Source organism: Mauremys reevesii, linkage group 2 (assembly GCF_016161935.1).
Source record: "Mauremys reevesii isolate NIE-2019 linkage group 2, ASM1616193v1, whole genome shotgun sequence".
Lineage (NCBI taxonomy): Eukaryota > Metazoa > Chordata > Testudines > Geoemydidae > Mauremys > Mauremys reevesii.
Genome location: NC_052624.1, coordinates 166887742 through 166904160, shown reverse-complemented (window position 1 = coordinate 166904160; position 16419 = coordinate 166887742). Strand labels below are relative to the sequence as shown.

The 16419-nt window shown below is 43.8% G+C and overlaps 1 protein-coding gene across 9 annotated transcripts in view; it reads left to right on the top strand.

The window, feature by feature from the left end:
- The window catches only part of RNF152 (ring finger protein 152), a 239504-nt gene that overhangs the window by 23219 nt on the left and 199866 nt on the right, over positions 1-16419 (top strand). Inside the window, exon 3 of one of the 9 annotated variants that reach the window (XR_005593474.1) lies at positions 8194-8368. The exons of 6 other annotated variants lie outside the window; for them this stretch is intronic. The gene's annotated coding sequence lies outside the window, so the exon portion shown is untranslated. Of the gene's footprint in view, positions 1-8193; positions 8369-8505; positions 8531-11257; positions 11287-16419 lie in introns of those variants that run through there. 2 more of the 9 variants (XM_039522030.1, XM_039522029.1) reach the window with 2 other exon arrangements.

The following is a 16419-nucleotide window of genomic DNA, read 5'->3' as shown; positions in this document are numbered from 1 at the left end:
GTGAAGGCAGTGGTTCTCAATCAGGGGTACATGTACCACTGGGGGGACACAAAGATTTTCTGAGGGGTACATCAACTCATCTAGATCTTTGCCTAGTTTTACAACAGGCTTCATAAAATGCACTAGCAAAGTCAGTATAAACTAATATTTCATACAGACAATGACTTGTTTATACTTCTCTATATTCTATACACTGAAATGTAAGTACAGTATTTGTATTCCAACTGATTTATTTTATAATGGTAAAAATGAGAAAGTAAGCAATGTTTCAGTAATAGTGTGCTGTGAAACCTGTATTTTTATGTCTGATTTTGTAAGCAAGTAGTTTTTAAGTGAGGTGAAACTTGGGGGTACGCAAGCCAAATCACTCATGAAAGGGGGACAGTATTCTGGAAAAGTTGAGAGCCATGGAGTTAAAGTATTAATTTAACCTTACCGTTTTATTGGTATAACCCCCAATGTGGACACTCTGGTATAACAGTGGCTTTAGTTTGTCATGGGGAAGTGGTTTAAACTAAACTGAAAAAAAGCTACTAAGGGCTTGGCTATACTCGAGAGTTGCAGCGCTGGTGGAGGCTTTCCAGCACTGCAACTTAGTAACTGTCCACACCTGCAAGGCACATCCAGTGCTGCAACTCTCTGGCTGCAGTGCTGGCTGAACACCTGGTCTGCTTGGGGTGTAGCGAGTGCAGCGCTGATGATGCAGGGCTGCTCGTCAGGTGTGGCCACACACCAGCACTGTTATTGGCCTCCAGGGTATTAGGAGATATCCCAGAATGCTTTTAACTAATTACTCTCTTTGTTTTGTTATGCAGCCTCTCTTTGTTTTGTTGTGAATGCAGGGCTCCGTGGCTCCAGGAGCTGCTTATCTAAAAAACAAACACAGCTCCTGTTTGCTGTGATCAATCTGTAACTCAGTGAATAATCAAATGAGATAAACCCTGTGAATGAGGCAGGCAGGGGGATGAGTGAGTGTTTGCTTGATGAGAGAAACAGCGGGGGCGGGGCAGAGAAAGGGAGTCCCTTGGAGGAGCTGCTTATCTGGTCTGCAGGCTGTTTGCAGTTAAGCGTAAGGGGTCGGGAAAATTTTCTGATTTTGCAAGGCAGGGAGCTAATACACAGTGTCGGCTCCAAAAATCCACACACTCTCTCTCTCTCTCTCTCCCCCACTCCCTGTCACACTATACCCCACCCCCCTCTTTTGAAAAGCACGTTGCTGCCACTTGAACGCTGGGATAGCTGCCCATAATGCATCACTCCCAACAGTGCTGCAAATGCTGCAAATGTGGCCACACTGCAGCGCTGGTAACTGTGAGTGTGGCCACACACCAGCGCTTTCCCTACACAGCTGTACGACCAGCGCTGTAACTCTCAGCGCTGCAACTCTCAAGTGTAGCCAAGGCCTAAGAGTGTTTACATGGGGGATTACATTGGTATAACAATACCAGTGTAGTTATACCTGTATAGCCAGTAAAAATTTCCTTTGTGGATAATGCCTTAACTGGGTGTAACACACTTGCTTACACCCTGCCTGAATTTGGCCTTACATGTCATTGGTTTTTCATTAGTATCCTGCTTAGGCCCGAGATAGTGATTTCTCTTGTATGATGTCTCAGGTTAGCAAAATAAAACACATTGCTTTCTGAATACCAGTTTGGCTGCCTCATTTCCAAGCAAGTCAGTATTCTCTGGGACTATCCGTTCCTCACAGTCCAAGCTGCTGTCCTGTTCACTCTCCCTCCCCGGAGGCTGCTGTTACTCATTCTTTTGCAGGGCTAACAACTTTAAATGATACCTTTAGAAATACTTCATTACCATGTAAAAGGAAGTGAGCACTTTGCAGGCAGCCGAGACAGAGAAATTTATATCTGTAAGGAGCATACATACAGAACACCAATTATTAAGATCATCAGTATTTATACAGCAGATAAAATTCATGCTGGTCAGACTGAATTCTTTAGACTGAATACTGTCTGTCACAACAGCATAGCTGCTGTGGGGAAAACCAGACAAAACACATCTATTTCACTAACTACCTTACTTAAAGAAAAACACCAGTCATTAATCAGACTAACTCGGATAGCACTCTTCAGCCCAACCTTACATCAAATGGAAAACCTTCTGGGAAGTTATCCAGAAGGGAGTAGATCTCACTGAGGGGTAGGGTAGATCTCACTGAATATGTGCCATTCTTTGAGTATAAATATGAAAACTATTTAAATGCCCATTAAAGCTAGTGAAGATTTCCTCAGCCTAGGCAGCCATAATGATACTTTCTAGCAGGGCTGCTCTAGCTTCAAGACCTTATCCCTCTGCTGCCTAGCTCAACTGAATCCTGTGGCAAGGAGTTTGGGAAATCCTGTTCCCCTGAGAATTAACCCTGTGTTAGACTGAATGTATTTCTGAAAACTGGATCAGCCAAAATGGACTTTTCCTAATGCAGATGGGCCAAAGCGTTGCAGCAAATATATTATTTCAGGTTGTTGATTGTGACAATTGGAAAAGTTGTGTATGAGAGAAAAAAAATCAGTGATGCTTTGTAAGTTAATGACCTTGGGCAATATCGTAATTCATATGGACCACTGCTACTGGAAGACCACCTGAAGACTTCCATTACACATTACCTGAATACTTGATTACTCAAAACCCACATTTTTTTTTCTCAGCCTAGAGTCGTATATGTATGTAAGAAAAGGACAAAGCAACATTCAAAATAGTTCATAGTCAACATTACAAGAATTCTTTGTATTGAACTATGCCGAAAAAATGATGTTTCTAATCAATCTGAAATGTTTGTGAGAAGAGCGGTAATATCTTTTATTGGACCAACTTCTGTTGGTGAGAGAAACAAGCTTTTGAGTTTACACAGAGCTTTTCTTCAAGTCACAGCTAATAACAAGCTGGAATGGGCTGTTTAGCATAAGCACAAGGTGAAGTGGCTCATTAACACCTCTCCAGTCATAGGAAGTAACAAAAAAAAGAAGAGTGTGTGTGTGGAGGGGGGGGTGTTTGAAATGTTTGTGTCTAGTTGCCTGTTTCAGTCTTTTCTCTTTAGGTAGGTGGCACTGGTATCAGAAGACTACAAAAAGGGACTACTTTTTTTCTCTTTAACAGGGCACTGTGTTTTGATCTCACTGCCAAACATCAACCCATGAGCTCACATACGTTCTAGTTCTGGAAAGAGATGTTAGTAACTTGAGAAATGGGCCTTTTTGGCATCCAGAACACCTGAACCCATTTAATTCTGCTTGGTTCACCTGTATTTCAAGCAATTTAAGATCACTTTAAGGCTAGGCCAAACTCTGCTCTCAGCCATACTGGTGTAACCCAGTTGAAGCCAATAGAAGTTTTGCCTGGGTAAAGACGTCAGAATTGGGCCTTTTGGCAGTGAGAGGTTTTAGGGTTTTTTTAAACAAAGGGCTGGATTGTACCACAAGGACATAGACCATAGTAAGGGACAGAACCAGGCATTGCTTTGCCACTTCAGGAATATTAATAAAGAAGGAATTTTGGCTCCTGCTTTTCCTCCTTTCTCCTCAGGGTTGAGGGAGAGGGGTGAGTAATTTTGCTGTTGGCTAAAACTACAGTGGGTTTGTCACAGAGCTGATCAGAAAACCATTTCCCGCAGTGGAAAACTTTGACAAAACTGGGGGAAAATGTGTTCTTCAAACATTTTCACACAAAAGTTCAGAATTTCAGCAAAAAATCAAAAACTGAAAAAAAAATCTATTTGGAAATGTTACCACGTTGCCTTATGGGAGTTGTAGTTGAGGTGCCTCATACCCCCATGTGCCGGCCAGCTTCCCTGGCTGGACTACATCTTCCATGATTCATCACTGTTTCTCCTCCTTTTGATCCACCATGGTATGTCATAGAAGTCCCATGGCTGTGGTGTATCATGGGAGATATAGTCTAGCTGGGGAACCCAACCTGTAGAGCAGGATGGGAGTATGGGGTACCCAAACTGTAATTCCCATGAGGTACCCTGCCAACATTTCCAAATGTTGGATTCCTGATGTTTAGTTTTTTGATAAAAAGTGAGAATTTTCCTCAGAAAGCAGACACTTTTCACAAAATTGTTTTAGTTGAAAACTAAATTTTCTATCAAAAAACGGTTTTGACTGAATTTTTTTGACCAGCTCTTAGTTTGCTGGCAGCGAAATGCCTGGTTTTAGCTGACTTGGCCCAGAATAGTTAATGTAACTGCAGAACCTTTTTTATAATGTCAGGGTAAGGAACATGAAGATGAAAACTTGGCCTGCCATAAGAAGAAAGGGATATCTCAGCACCAGGAGCAGGGGCTTCTATGGTATAAACAAGCACCATTTCTGTAGCAGGGGAAGGAAATGGAGTAGGAAAGGAAACAAGATGTAAAGTACATTTCATACAATTCTACCTTTTTGAAACAGATTAGATTTTTAAATAGACACTTGGGGTTACACTGACTGAGGAGTACAAGACAGGAAGGCTAATGGAGCAGGACCTGTCAGTTTGTGAAGTTAGTGAAATGTGTCTAGAAGATAATAAACATTCAGTAATAATGAGTTAGTGAGAAATTGTTGAAGGAGTAATATCACTCCCAGATTAATTTTTCTATTAATCATGCAGACAGTTTTGAAAATGTGCTGTTGTTTTTATTAGTAGTAGTTATTTAGCATGCACCAAAAAATAAAGAGAGACAAGGTGGGTGAGGTCATATCTTCTGTTGGTGAGAGAGACAACCTTTCAAGCCACACAGAGCTCTTCTTTAGGTCTGGGAAAGGAACTCCCAGTGTCACAGCAAAATGAAAGATGGAACAGATTGTTTAGCATAAGTAGTTAGCACATATTGTAGGGGACCATTCAAGGTAGAGTGGCCCGTTAACACCTCTGCAGTCATAGGACAAAAAAAATGGGGGATGGGGGAGAGGAGTTAATGGGTTAGAGATGGTTGTAATAAGCCATAAATCCAGTGTCTCTGTTCTGTCAAAAAGAACGAGGAGTACTTGTGACACCTTAGAGACTAACAAATTTATTTGAGCATAAGCTTTTGTGGGCTAAAACCCACTTCATTGGATGCATGCCGTGGAAAATACAGTAGGAAGATATATATACACAGAGAACATGAAAAAATGGGTATTGCCATACCAACTGTAATGAGAGTAATCAATTTAGGTGGGCTATTATCAGCAGGAGAAAAAAAACGTTTGTAGTGATAATCAGGATGGCCCATTTCCAACAGTTGACAAAAAGGTATGAGTAACAGTAGGGGAAAAATAGCATGGGGAAATAGTTTTTACTTTGTGTAATGACTCCCAGCCTTTATTCAAGCCTAATTTAATGGTGTCCAGTTTGCAAATTAATTTCAATTGTGCAGTTTCTCATTGGAGTCTGTTTTTGAAGTTTTTTTTTGTTGCAGTATTGTGACTTTGAGGTCTGTAATTGAGTGACCAGGGGTTCTCCGATGGGTTTTTGAATAATTCTTGACGTCTGATTTGTGTCCATTTATTCTTTTGCATAGAAACGGTCTGGTTTGGCAGAGGGGTATTGCTGGCACATGATGGCATATATCCCATTGGTAGATGTGCAGGTGAACAAGTCTCTGATAGTGTGGCTGATGTGATTAGGTCCTAGGATGGTGTCCCCTGAATAGATATGTGGATAGAGTTGGCAACAGGCTTTGTTGCAAGGATAGGTTCCTGGGTTAGTGTTTTTGTTGTGTGGTGTGTGGTTGCTGGTGAGTATTTGCTTCAGGTTGCGGGGCTGTCTGTGAGCGAGGACTGGCCTGTCTCCCAAGATCTGTGAGAGTGAGGGATTGTCCTTCAGGATAGGTTGTAGATCCTTGATGATGCGCTGGAGAGGTTTTAGTTGGGGGCTGAAGGTGATGGCTAGTGGCGTTCTGTTACTTTCTTTGTTGGGCCTGTCCTGTAGTAGATGACTTCTGGGTACTCTTCTGGCTCTGTCAATATGTTTCTTCACTTCAGCAGGTGTGTATTGTAGTTGTAAGAACGCTTGATAGAAATTCTGTAGGTGTTTGTCTCTGTCTGAGGGGTTGGAGCAAATGGGCTGTATCTTAGAGCTTGGCTGTAGACAATGGATCTTGTGGTGTGATCTGGATGAAAGCTAGAGGCTACAGCCAAGCTCTAAGAAAGAAAATCTTACCTATCCTTGCCCTCTAAGGCAATGAGGAGTTTCGGGATGTTACATCTTGTTCTATAGATTTCCAAGAGTCCTAGCAGCTGCGGTCTGGCATATCAAGAGAAGTTGCTCATTAGAGAAAGAAATTTGTTCAGCAGGAGTGCTTTGGGGATTGAAAGGAGAATGTTGATGTCTCTATACTAGTTTCATGTCAGGTGGGTGGCATATCATGCAGAGAACACACCCATCAAGAAACACAGATGATCCATGGGGACCAAGATATCAGAACAAGACCTTAAAACAGTAACTTCATAACTTGGAAATATTTATGACTCATGATGATCACCAGCCAGTAAGTTTCTTGCATTTTTCCAGCATGAAGATGGATGTGGATTATAATTACATTTCTTATTACTTGCTTTACAGCATGTGAATATATTTTTGCACAAATCTGCATCAGGCTAGTTGATAGGAAGCCAGAGTAAGCAAGAATGGCATTCCATTACTGTTACTGTGCCTTCAGTCTTTGTTTGTGGACTTAAAGATAGTGACTCTAAAATCATATATTGCAGCAAACATATTTGTGCACAACACAAACATTGGGCTGGATTGGGACTTTAATGCGTTTTACTCTTTCAATACACAATATTGAAGACCTACCAAAACGGACAAATGTGGTTTTCATTGCTTGGTTATGAAAAAGCTTTAGCATTGTAGATGCAAAAAATGTCATAAGAAGTAATGAAAACCACATTTGTCTGCTTGGTAGTTCTTCAGCATTGTCCGTTGTCAGAGTAAAATCCTCGTCGGTGGTGTTCTTGTCCTTAGTTCAGTTTACACCCACATGTGATTTTAAATTTTAAAGTTTTGTCTTGACTTATGATCTGGAGTCAATTTGGATGGCGGGGAGTGTTGGTAATCTACTCACATGTAATGGAGGGAAAGGGCAATTAACTCTTCACAGAAGGGTTCTTGCTGGTTTATATTTCAGCTGAAGTATCATATGACCTAGGTGTGTATAAAATGCAATTCCATCAAATTCCATGAGATTTAATACTTTATATCACAAATTTCCCCTAGCAGTGGGTAGAATGATTAAGACCATGTCTTTCTCCCATGGGCAAATTCATCACCTCGCTAAATGTGAACTACTGCATATGACATCTGAGCAAAATAATTGACTCTTGTATCTCATTTTTTTAATCTTGTTTTCTAATTGAGTAGCACAACTGGGGCTATGTCTGCAGTATGGACCTTACAGTGGCACAGCTGTACCGCTGCAGCTGCGCTGCTGTAAGAGTTTCCGTGTAGCCTCTTTTATGCCGGCGGGGGAGAGCTCTTCCACCAGCATAATTAAATCACCCCCAACGAACAGCGGTGGCTATGTTGGCAGGAGAGTGTCTCTCACCGACATAGCACTGTTCACACCGGGGCTTTTGTCAAGTTTTTTTTTCACACCCGTGACCAACAAGTTTTTCCAACAAAAGTGCTAGTGTAGACAAAGCCTATGTTCACAGGCGCTGACTTTCTATTATGCCGGGGGATGTTTGACCCTTGGCTCTACCCCAGACCCCACCCCCACTCCACCCCTTTTCTCAAGGCCACACCCGCACCCTGCCCCTGCCCCACCTCTTCCCACCCATTCCGCCCCACCTCCGAGCTCACCACATCCTCACTCCTCCTCCTCCCTCCAGCCTCCTGCATGCTGCAAAACAACTGATTGCGGCAGGCAGGAGGCGCATGGAGTGGGGGAAGATCTGATTGGTGGGGCCCACCGGTGGGCAGGAGGCACTGGGGGGAGGGGAATTTGCTGATTTTTTTTTTCCATGGGGGTGCTCCAGTCCTGGAGCACCCACGGAGTCAGCGCCTATGCCTAAGTTTATATGTTAGGTTTTTTTGAAGTTCATGTGTTTTTTTTTTTTTTTTAAAGCTCACATATCAGCAAACCTGAGAGATTAGGTTGGGAAGTTTTAGAATGGTGAAAAAATAAGAAGCCGCTGTCACAGTTGGATTGAGAGTAATAAAGAGTGGGTGAAGCAGAGCATTCTGAGTTGGTTTTTTTTTTTTTTCTTTCAGCTGTCAAACTTACCATGTAGAGACTGCCACTGACAGCCAGGTTTTAATTGGAAGGATTGTCAGCTTGATTGAATCTGCTATTGGAACGCGTGCCTGTGGGGGGTTCACTGAAGGATGGTAATCTTTATCAAGAGTTTGATGAGCTGTCTCCAGTGAGACATCGGAACCATACAGGCAAGGAAAGTGGTGTATGTGTGTGTGGTATTACTAAAGATCAAGTGGGAAGGGAAATTGACTGACTTCTTTCTTCTTTTTCGTCTTAAGCAGGAAAAAAAACAACAACATTCTTTGGGCTACATCTTGCTCTGCACTTGGTTTGGGGAAATATAGGAGATTGGTGAGTGGAAGGGATTGTAGGCATCACTGACTTTCCAAGCACAAGCAGCCAGTCAGGCTGTCCACCTACCTTTCAAAGGAGTGCGGGGTGAACCCTGCCTAGTGTGCTACCCCCAAGCCAATCAGAGCATGACTGGCTGGCTAGCACTTTGGCTGCGGTGAGCATCACATGCCAGCTGTGGGCACCCATTGCTCCTTTGCAAAGGAAACGTACAATGCACCTAGCAGTGTGCAGGAGAGGCGCCAGAGTTTCTGGTGCCCTAGGCAGAATTCGGGAGGCGGCATTTTGTGCACGCCCCATGGGGCGCGCGGGAGCTTCCAGTTCCACTCCTGTCGCACCGCCGAAGAAGGACCTGCGGAAAACAGCGGCAGGCAATTGAGCAGCGCAATGACTGCCGCTGTTGCCTGCGGCATTTCGGCAGAGGGTCCTTCTTCGGCGGCGTGATGGGAGCGGAACCGGAAGCTCCCATGCGCCCCTAGGCGACCGCCTAGGATCACCTAATGAAAGCGCCGGCCCTGGCAATGTGAGTGCAGCTGAGCCATCCTACCCTTCATCAGCCCGATGCCGTGGTAACAAGAAGCATGACTGCTACTGATTGGCTTTCTACTCCCAGTGTGGTGCCTGATTAGAGCTGATGTAAAGATGGGCCAGAGCAAATTTGCAGTGCAGAACAAGAAGTTTTAATGGTCCTGCAAAACCCCAGAACAATGGTACTTATTCTTGAGTGTCATCTATTGGCATTTTATTAGCTGTTTACATCTGTACAGACATGCTGTTTATAAAGCTTCATTCTCCCCCACCCCTCATAACTGTTCCTCCACAGGACAAGAAATTGTCCTTAAAAATCACAGATCAGAGTAATGGTTGTCATAATGATCATGTAGATTATTGTTTTTTATTTGTATTACAGTATCAGGATCCCCAGTCACAAACCAGAACCTCATTTTGCTAGATGCTGTGCAAACACAGAGCATAAAGATGGTCCCTGGCCACCAAAGCTTGCTACCGAAGGAATACATAGATCATGGATCAGTAATAGAAATAGCTGAAATATGGCAGATTTTCCACAAAAAAACCCATTTTTTCCATCAAAATTCAATACATATTTTGTGTTTACATTTTGAAATTCAAACTAGTTTGGCCAGCTCAATAGCTAGTTGAAAACCAAGTTTTCACAAAAAGTTCATACTTGATTTTTTTTCCCTGAAATTCAAAATGTCGACAAAAAGTTTCATAGCAAAAAATGAAATTCTGAAAATTTCAACCAACTCAAATAACAATAAAGCTGGTTAATAATCGATATGGCCTGGCAACCTGTCTGACTAGAATGCAGTTAAATTCACTACGAAACTCTGATTCTGTAACAGAAATATCTCAGCTGGGTCAGGCAGATATTGTGGCTGTGGGGAGGAATGGTGTCTATAACTTCATTCTACCCGGTTGAGCTTCTGTCTGTAAGCCAGGACCTTAGCTAGTATAAAATCAGGATAGAACAGGGGTGGGCAAACCTTTTGGCCTGAGGGCCACATTGGGGTGCGAAACTGTATGAAGGGCAGGGAAGAGAAGGCTGTGCCTCCCCAAACAGCCTGGCCCCACCCCCTCCCACTTCCTGCCCCCTGACAGCCCCACTCAGAATCCCCAACCCATCCAACCCCCACCCCCGCTCCTTGTCCCCTGACCTCCCCCTCCCAGGACCAGTTCTCTGAAGATGTCCATGCAGTGTGCAGAGGCGGTCAAAAAGAAAACAGGATGTTAGGAATCATTAAAAAGGGGATAGAGAATAAGACTGAGACTATATTATTGCCCTTATATAAATCAATGGTACGCCCACATCTCGAACACTGTGTACAGATGTGGTCTCCTCATCTCAAAAAAGATATACTGGCACTAGAAAAGGTTCAGAAAAGGGCAGCTAAAATGATTAGGGGTTTAGAGAGGGTCCCATATGAGGAAAGATTAAAGAGGCTAGGACTCTTCAGTTTGGAAAAGAGAAGACTAAGGGGGCAATATGATAGCGGTATATAAAATCATGAGTGATGTGGAGAAAGTGAATAAGGAAAAGTTATTTACTTATTCCCATAATACAAGAACTAGGGGTCACCAAAAGAAATTAATAGGCAGCAGGTTTAAAACAAATAAAAGGAAGTTCTTCTTCACGCAGTGCACAGTCAACTTGTGGAACTCCTTACCTGAGGAGGTTGTGAAGGCTAGGACTATAACAGCGTTTAAAAGGGAACTGGATAAATTCATGGTGGTTAAGTCCATAGATGGCTATTAGCCAGGATGGTTAAGGAATGGTGTCCCTAGCCTCTGTTTGTCAGAGGATGGAGATGGATGGCAGGAGAGAGATCACTTGATCATTGCCTGTTAGGTTCACTCCCTCTGGGGCACCTGGCATTGGCCACTGTCGATAGACAGGATACTGGGCTAGATGGACCTTTTGGTTTGACCCAGTATGGCCGTTCTTATGTTCTTATGGCCCCCCCCCCGACCCCTATCCACATCCCTGACCCCTGACAGGCTCCCCGGGACTCCCACTCCCCATCCAACCCCCCGCTCTCTGTCCCCTGACTGCCCCCCCAGGACCCCTTTCCCCTTTTCATGCATGGATGGGACTTGCGATAGGGGCAACACTCAAACAGTAACTCGAGTTAACTTGGTAGTGAAGACAAGCCCTGAAAATTCCTCTCCCTCTGCATTGCTCAGGTTTTAGTTTCTTGTCACTCCTCTCCCAAGGAGTCTTCAAGCAAAAGAAAGTAAGTCAAGACTTGATATTTATAATGTAAAGCAAGCCGAAGAAAACCAAATATTTAAAAAAGAATGTGCTATGCCTTCTTTATATGTCATAAACAGAGCAAAAAGGGTACAAAATGGAGGGTTTTTGTTCTCCCCAGCTCACCTTTAAGATTATTTTATCCAGCCAGGCTGAAAAGTCACTTTAATCTTATGACTTGGTTATGGTAACCTGTTAGATCTCAACATTGTCTGTTAAGCCATATGCGCTTCATGCTGCAATTAATCATATTGTTCTACAAGGACAACACTTTGTTGCATATGCTCCAGGGGCATGTATGAGGACACATTCTGGCTATGTCTACACTACAGCCTATGTCGGTAAAACTTATGTCGCTCGGGGGTATGACTATTTCACCCCCCTCAGATACATAAGTTACGCCGACATAAGTGCTCATGTGCACAGCTACTGTGTTGGCAGGAGAACACAGAGCATCTTCACCAGATGTGCTGCAGCAGCTCAGCTGTATCGGTATAGCTGCGCTGCTGTAGCACTGTATGTCTAGACCCACCCATTGTCTCTTCCTCTTTCGTTGCTTTAGTACTCCCAGGACCTCCCTGCATTGGCTGCATCACTTATTAGTATAAGAGTGAATATGTGTGGACCAGTTCTTTAACACAATAGTGTGGATTTATTAGGAGCAGCTTTCAGCTTCGGATCACGAATACTGGCTGAGTCCTCACACTCCCGCACATGTGTGCAAAGCCTGCTCTAGGGGCCTTCAACTTTTAAATGCTATTTAAATTAAGGATCATTTTCTGTATATAGTGCTTTGATTATGGGTTTAAATAAAAAGTCCTGAATATTTTTCTCACCCTTATTGCTCCAGACAGGCATACTACTACAATCCAAGTTTAGGCACCAAATGCCAGTCTGGGCTTTACCTGTAACGGTTAACCATGAACCAGTTTGAGGACAGAGATCACTCTTTACTTCTTAACACTACTTTATGAACTAACCCTTTTTCACTTGTGATGCTTATAGCCTGGAATTTTGTGCCCTCCCCAGTTGGGTCTCATCTCTGGGACCTGACAGATCTGAGGAAAACAGTAGCAAGTTTACATCAGGTGGATGTTTTACCCAGTAAACTGATGGGAATTATTCTGACACAGACTCTTCTAAGAGAAGGGTCTCCTGTTCTTTGCAAACTACTCTCATCTCAGACCTGACAAACTCATCACACCAAACACATGTCTTACAGGATATTTCTCCATAAAGAGTAACATGTAAGGTATCTACAGAAAGCTCATAACTTGCTGAGATTCGTAATCATTTTGTGATGAATGCATGGGTAATATTTGAGGAATAATGTATTTGTATATGAAAGTATGCTTTATGGACTTGGAATAAAAATTAATCAGTAGGGGATAACAATGTATCTTGGTCATGGCACATTCAGGCAGGAAGGATTTGTCATCCTGCCCTGTTTAGCTGGTGATGGAAATCAAGGTTCAATTGTCTAGCCTTGCACAATGCTAAGTGTATACTTAAAATGCTACAGAGGTGCAGCAGTAGTGCTTCAGTGTAGACACTATCTATGCTGACAGCAGAGGTTCTTCCATTGGTGTAGGTGCTCATCCTCCCCAAGAGGCAGGCAGTAGCTAGGTTGACAGAAGAATTCTTCCACTGACCTAGTGCTGTCTACCCCAGAGGTTAGGCTGGTATAGCAATGTCTCCTAGGAGAGTGGATTCTCCGCCCCCTGAGATGTAGCTATACCACTGTAAGTTCCTAGTGGAGACCAGCCCTTAAACTTTCAATGAAAAATCACCAGAGGCAACTGCTAACAGTCAACACCACTTACAAGTAAAAAAGGAACATTACAAGACAGGGGATCACCCTGAATATGACTAGGGAAAAAAGACTCAGTATCACACAGATCTTCTGGATCCATTCACAGACACCTGTAGAGTGGGGGTGTTTTCATGAATGTTTGGATCCTTGTTCTTGTGAAACCAGCCAGCCCTTCAACAGACAAAGCGTTTTTTGTGGGGAGGGAGGAACCTACTTTGTTAGTTGGAAAAGGCAGCTATTAATAATTATAGACCCAGGTGTGCGTGTTATGATTTTGTTTTGGATTGTAACCATTTGTTTCCACCACTTTCTCTCATTTCTAGTTAAATCTTTACCCTTTCTTACAATAAACCAAAAGTAAGTTTAGCTAAGTGCTCACAAGTGCAGTGTGGTTTCCAAGAGCGGTAGTTTAAAGTAAAATTGGTAAATTGGGGCACATGGCATCTTTGGGGTAGAGGATCTGTTTTTGCTACGTTTTCTAAATCCATTACTTCCTTTGCTATACTCTTCAGGCTAGCCAAGAACCCAATCCTGTGCTTGTAAATTGCCAATCTGTCAACACTGCAGGGTTAGGCCCCAAAACAAGAGGTATAATACAGCCTTTTCTCAATATTTTCACTCATGCCATTTCCCTCTCACAAACAGTATAAATCCAATGAAGTTGGGTAAATATAGCCAAAAATAGGAGATTTTGAAAGCAGCCAACCATTGATTGCATCTGATTGAAAGAAATACAGTGGGCATCATCTGGCCTGAACTTTGAAACTCTCTGTAGAGAATGAGATATGACTTGGAGAACATTGGCAGTTCTGATAAATGCCTTGCAGCTAAAGTGTCCGTGGGCTAAAGCAAATGAATGAATGTTGGAACCGAATACAGTATCCAGGAAGCAGTGCAACTGTAGGTTTACAGTGATGCCTACAGGGATTGTTTATTTTAGTGCTCCTTCGAATTTGAACTTCAGAATGCCTGGCTTTCTTCAAGCATGATTGTCAGAGCTTATGCGGCTTGCAGCTCTGAGCTCAGCCTTCAGGTATCTAATTTATCTTTCTCTCTCCTGACAGTGAAATTGTTATACTATGCACATGGCAGGCTTGTCTCCAACAGCCTTTAGCCTTTAGTCATGGCCATGAACAGGAGAGTGCTATATTACCTACTTGAGAGACGCCTTTTTCCACATGTGATGCTGCTTCAGTTGCGGATCAGTGGAGATGCTTGGAGCTAGAGGTTCTTCTGCCCCCCCTCCCCATCTGTTTGGGCCAGATCCAAAGCACATTGAAGTCAATGGGAGTCTTTCAGTCGACTTTGGATCAAACTGTGTGGGGATTTTCTGTGAGGGCCTCTCACCTTTGGCATTCATTCCCCTCCCTTTGCTCTGAAATGGCTAAACTGTAGGGCACGATGCAAAGCCCACTCTATTAGCTCCAGCTTTCCGGGTGAAGGTGCAGTTGCTTTGGGGTGCATGTTTTCAGAGGGAGAGAGTGGAATATCTCTTCTGGGTATTACTGTTGTCAGGGATGGCTCTATGTTTTTTGCCGCCCCAAGCATGGCAGGCAAGGCGGCTTTTGGCGGCGCGCCTGTGGGCGGTCCGCTGGTCATGTGGATTTGGCGGCTTGCTTGTGGGAAGTCCGCTGGTGCAGCATCATCAGTGTCCCCACTGCCGAATTGCTGCTGAAGCCATGGGACTGGCGGACCTCCCGGAGGCGCGCCGCCAAAAGCCGCCAGCCTGCCACCCTCACAGCGACTGATAGGCCGCCCCCCGTGGCTTGCCGCTCCAGGCACGCGCTTGCTGCGCTGGTGCCTGGCGCCGCCCCTGACTGTTGTACTAATTGATCATGCTTCTGGGCCCCAGCTCAGCAGAGTGCTTACACAGGTGTCTAACTTTAAGCATGTGAGTTGTCCCACAAATTTCACTAGGATTACTTGCATGCTTAAAGGTAGGCATGTGCTTAAGGATCTGGCTGAACTGGGACCGCAATTGGTATTAGCTGGCAGTATTAGCCAAGGTGTTAGGGACTGAAAAGGCATGGAGAATGAAGTACTAGCTCACTGCCAGAGCTTGTCTGCACTAGAAAATTAGACCGTGTTAGAGTACAACCTTAAGGATTTATATTAGTTAACTCTATAAAGGGCCCTACCAAATTCAAGGCCATGAAAAACTCATCACGGACTGCGAAATCTGGTCTCCCACCATGAAATCTGGTCTTTTGTGTGCTTTTACCCTAGACTATACAGATTTCATGGGGAGACCAGAGTTTCTCAAACTGGGGGTCCTGACCCAAAAGAGTTGCAGTGGGGTCGCAAGGTTATTTTAGTCAGGTCACTGTATTGCCACCCTCACTTCTGCACTGCCTGCAAAGGTGGGCAAATGGTGAGCGGTGACTGTTGGCTGGCTGCCCAGCTCTGAAGGTAGTGCCCAGCCAGCAGCAGCACAGCAGTAAGGGTGGCAATACCATACCATGCCACCCTTACTGCTGTGCTGCTGCTTTCAGAGTTGTGAGGCCAGAGAGGGGTGGCCGCTTAATGAGAGCCCAGCTCTGCAGGCAGCAGTGCAGAAGTAAGGGTGGCAATACCACACCATGCCATCCTTACTTCTGCACTGCTGCTGGCAGTGGTTCTACCTTCAGGGCTGGGCTCCCGACCAGCAGCCACTGCTGTCCAGCTGCCCAGCTCTGAAGGCAGTGCCACCGCCAGCAATAGCACAGAAGTAAGGGTAGCAGTATCGCAACCCTCCTATAATAATCTTGCAACACCCTCCCCAGCTGCTTTTTGGGTCAGGATCCCTATAATTATAACACCCCGAAATTTCAGATTTAAATAGCTGAAATCATGAAATTTATGATTTTTAAAATCCTGTGATGTGAAATTGATCAAAATGGACCCTGAATTTCGTAGGGCCCTAACTATATATAATTTTCTTGTGAAGACAAACTCCTAGAGGGTTATAGCTCATGCTACACCTGTTCTCTGGGTAAAAAGAGGACTTTGATCTCTTGGGCTCTCAGTACTGTTCACAAGCACTAAATTCACACGAAAGCAGAAGAAAAAGGAAAAAAATACATTAAAAAGAAAACCCCCTACTGATAAATTATTTCATTTAGTCATGATCTAAAGAGAGAGAATTCTTTTAACTATCATCATGAAATCTGTAACTCAGTTTGCTCTTATCATGATCCTATCTAATGTGATTATCAGCTGGGTGGGGAAAAATGTATTTCTTTTGTGCCCCTAGTCCTATTGCTTCATTTCCCATCAGTTGAAGAAAACAAATTCACCAGAATAACGGCATGAACCTAACTGCTT